The sequence below is a fragment of the Eupeodes corollae genome, chromosome 3, assembly GCF_945859685.1.
Source record: "Eupeodes corollae chromosome 3, idEupCoro1.1, whole genome shotgun sequence".
Classification (NCBI taxonomy): domain Eukaryota; kingdom Metazoa; phylum Arthropoda; class Insecta; order Diptera; family Syrphidae; genus Eupeodes; species Eupeodes corollae.
This window is the reverse complement of record NC_079149.1, coordinates 111,085,043-111,089,493: the sequence shown is the minus strand read 5'-3', so window position 1 is coordinate 111,089,493 and position 4,451 is coordinate 111,085,043. Positions and strand designations below refer to the sequence as shown.

Here is a 4,451-nt window from a genome sequence, read left to right as displayed (position 1 = left end):
AATCATTTTCAAAACACGATGATTAACCCTTATCTACTCCTAGATAATAGAGCAAAATCATTAGCCACAACATTAAATTTTGCGTGTTGTGTTTCTTCTTGGAAACGACAGGTTTTAAAACACACCACTTAAAAGATGTCTGTCAACAAGTTCGACAAATACTATTGGTTTATTTTTTTGGAAATGTTGCAGGTCCATGTATCAAATAGTGATAAATTACATTTTACGCAGAAGACTTGACTTGAATCAATTCTGCAACCCTTATATGAACTCGTCTGAAACCGCTTTGATTCAGTCTAAAAAAGCTGTTTAGGTTGAAAGTGCATTTTTTCGCAAATGGCTTGACTTAAGTTGATTTTGATATTCTATACAAATAGGTTAAGGAGACTAGGTGTTAAATATCCCATATTTTGAGACTCATTTTTTGATATTCTTGACAAAATTTTGTAAATTGCTTGACTTTGTTTTCATCGGTCTTAAGCCCATAATCTCTAACTATTCATTTCTCACACATACACATACAGACTTTAAAAGACCTTGAAAAATTAATCAGCGAGGATTTTATTAAACCTTAATATCCACCAAGAAGGGGATGTAGCTCAGTGGTAGAGCGTTCGCTTTGCATGTGAAAGGCCCCGGGTTCGATCCCCGGTATCTCCACATATTTTTGTAAGTTAATGCGAAAAATGTTTTGAAAGAAGCTTTTTCTTAGAGATTTTAAATAGCGACAAAATAATAAGGGTTATTATTTATAGGTCAACATGGTGTTTAAAAATAAAGAGGTCCTATGCAGGCAAAAATTATTTCATGTTTAAAAAAAAATAATCAGAGCTTTTAGATAGCCTTAAAGCCCTATCTCTCAGATTTGTCTTTGTTAACAGAGCTTCTTTCTAAGAAATGAGTTTCAACTATTCTTTTAAAATCAACCTTAAGTTCCCTTCTGTACGTCTTTGTATGAGTACCTATTGAGTGAAGGTATACATATATGCATAGGCAAAGACCTTTAAAAAAAATTCTGTCTTAGAACTCCGTCCTAAAGATTCCCTCTTGGACGTGAGAATTTTATTAACAGAAAAAAATGGTTCACTTATCAATAGAAAAGAAAAAAAAAAGTGTTACCATAAAATCATTTCTTTTCATATTTATGGAGCGTGGGAAGGTGCACAGCGCATAGGTACTATCTTTTCTATATTTTGTATTTTTTTATGAATATACAACATTGTCGTCGGAAAAATTAAATATTGACCTTTTTGTCATCAATTAGTCATTGCGGCAATATTGTTTGCCATCGACACACCTGTATACAATATATGATATGATGTGTCAGTACAATGTTTACTCTTGGCAAATACTTTTTGTTTCGATATCTTAAGAGTTTTTTTTGTTTCTCTTAAAGGAATTTAACATAAAGATAGGTAAAGGTATATAGACAAGACAAGACTTCAAGTCAAGACTCCCACCCACGACAGATAAGCTACGTTTACTGTGAAATCGCATTAAAGCTATTAGCTTGAGTAAATACGAGTATTCGTCTTCTCGATTATTGTTTGTTATTCGATTGCTTATAATTAACAGAAATTAACAAAATGAAACCAAGAAAGGAAGAAATACAAAAAAAAAAACTCCCACGATAAAGGCAAACACTTTTACCAACAACCCTGAGAATTATTTTATTATTATTTCGTTAAGGAAAGTGCAGTATAGGGTCATAAAACTTAGAATTTCAAGATATTTTGCTTATTGGTGGAATTTCTAAGAAAATGAAAATATTTGTATCGCTTAGTGAGGAAATTTACTTCCATTTTTCACTTCATTTCATATCTGTTCACTTCAGTGGATTCTATTCACTTTTCTTTACTTAATGAAAATGTTTACGGAATTAATTACAAAATACTCGTATTAAGATCAATTAATTTCACTTCTGATCACATTTTCACTTCAGTTAGTGTATCTTTCTTGTATTTTTCCTTAAACTTCAATTCAAGTCGACTCAGTGAAATATAACATTTAATAATTTTTACTTTAGCTTTTATCACTACTTTTCATTGAAGTTCGCCTTGGTTGCTTAAATTTAATTCACTTTTTTCAATATGTTTCATTTTAACTCAATTTATTATAAAGAACTACTACTTTAATCAATTCACTTCACTAACGACCACATTTCACTTCTCTTCACTTCGCTAAATAGTCACTTAGGGTCACTATTTCACTCCGTCTTGAATTACTTCACTTTATTTTAACTCACTACATTTTCACTAAATTCACTTTGAACTGCAACTTGCATTATTTTCCATTGGATTATTTTACTTTGTAATTCACTTCAGATTGTTTCATTCAACATTCGCTTCACTGCACTTTTTTCACTGCATTTATAACTTTTTATATACTTTGTATCATATTTGACTTAAATTTATTTTTTGGCTTCACATCACCTCAACGTAATTCACTTCACTTTTCCACTTTGTTTCAAAATAACTGAATTAATTATATATAACAAATACTTTAATCAATTTACTTCACTAAAGACAATTTTATTTCTCTTGACTTCACTTCCTAGTATTTTTCATTTAACATGAATTTAAATCAGTGGACTATAGCACCTAATAAACTTCTACTCAGCTTAGTTGACTAAGGGTCACTATTTCACTCCGTCTTGAATTACTTCACTTTAATTTAACTCACTACATTTTCACTAAATTCACTTTGAACTGCAACTTGCAATATTTTCCATTGGATTCACTTTGTAATTCACTTCAGCTTAGTTCATACAACACTTCGCTTCACGGCAGTTTTTTCACTCCATTTATTACTTTTGATCTTTACTTCACATCAACATAATTCACTTTGGTTCTACTTCTAAAAAATTTCACTTCACTCAAGTCATGGATTCACATGGAAGGATAAATATTTCTGAAAAAATCATTAAATAAGATAAATTCTATGGAAGTCAGTCTTAAGAAATTGGACCCAGTCAAATCATTCAATCTTAAGTCCTAACGTTACTGCCCCCACCCCTCCTTAAAACATTCGCACGGCCCTCTCAAGGAATTAAGTAAAAAAATGCATCATCCTACACTCAAGACTCATCATAATGGCTGAAAGTCTATTGTCATTGTTACCATGGTTAGGTCATAGCTTATAGGTAAAGTATACAAATATAACTACCTCTTTAGAGAGAAGGAAAATATTTTTATGTGATGGGAAAAGCCAACAAAGTGATCAAAAATAGTTTCCACTAAAAGCTATTTGCCCCTTTGGCTGATGGGTATGATTGTTTGCAAGACGCAAACTGAGCCTCCTTTTAGATGAATGACAAACGCCGTGGCCAATGGCCATCAGCAGCAATGGTGGTCAGTAGTCAGACGTCAGTGACGAAGGCCTGTCTCTCTATAGAAAGCCCAACAAAAATATAACCAGCAACAACAATAACAACAACAAGAACACAGAGAAAAAAAAAGGAACTGTGGGAGACAATTTAATGTCCTTTCCCGTGTTGTTTTTGCTTAATTGCCGATGCGACAGCAACGCAACTTTGACAGACGTATACGATTTTTGTCATTTTGGGGATTCGAGGGACCCGAGACGAGAAGTATTTCGTTGGTCTTTTCTTATAACGTTTTTCTTGTTTTTTGGCTTTCTGATTCATTTGGGGCTGCGGAACTTGATGCCGATGCATGGGATGATGATGATGATGGTGGACGATGGACTTTGTTTTAAAGAATTTTTTTTCCTCATCCTCCTTCCATATAGTAGCTTACCTATAGCTTGATGGAGTTCAAGTAATTTTTTTACTCGTGTTGCCCTTGGAATTTTTACGCCGCCCGAGGACGAGCCGGGCCGAACCGGACGGTACTGCGTTGAAAGTTGGTGGTTTTTCAATTCAAGGGAATAACAAATTCCTTTCACAAATCAAAGTCTCGATATATAAGAAATGCGTGAGATTTATTTCTTTTGGTGAATTTTTTTTTCGTTAATTTACAGTTGGGTCCCGGTCCAATGTCCAGGGGAAATATGTCGGTTTTAGTTGTCGTCGCTGACGGTCATTCCCTTTAAATTTTTCGTTTTTCTTCGTTTCGTATTTTTATAGAAGTTTATTCGAGAGCTCTGAGATTATTGGAATAATAAAGAAATATTTTATCATGGGACCATGGCCGTAATTTAAAAAAAGATTCGAAGCTGACTATAAATATTATTTTTCACTCACAAAAAGTTGAAATATTTTATGTATTTTTTTTATATATAACTTTTTGGACAGAAAAGTTTTGATTTTTTTGAATTTTTTTTTTCGTTATGAACGCGAATTTCGGCTGTCTGTATTTTTCCAGTCCATGGATATTGCGTGATCCTTGAGTATGAGTGGTTCTGATTTTGAAGGGATTTTTTAAAACTTTTTTTTTACTGCAGTTAGGTATGTCAAAATAATTTTTGCAATGATAAAGTTATGTGAGTTT

At 32.7% G+C, this 4,451-nt stretch overlaps 1 non-coding gene across 1 annotated transcript; it reads left to right on the top strand.

Annotated features, from left to right (window-relative positions):
• Positions 1–588: 588 nt before the first annotated feature.
• On the top strand, positions 589–660 carry Trnaa-ugc (transfer RNA alanine (anticodon UGC)). The gene has a single exon. It is a non-coding gene; the product is annotated as a tRNA-Ala (tRNA).
• Positions 661–4,451: the final 3,791 nt, after the last annotated feature.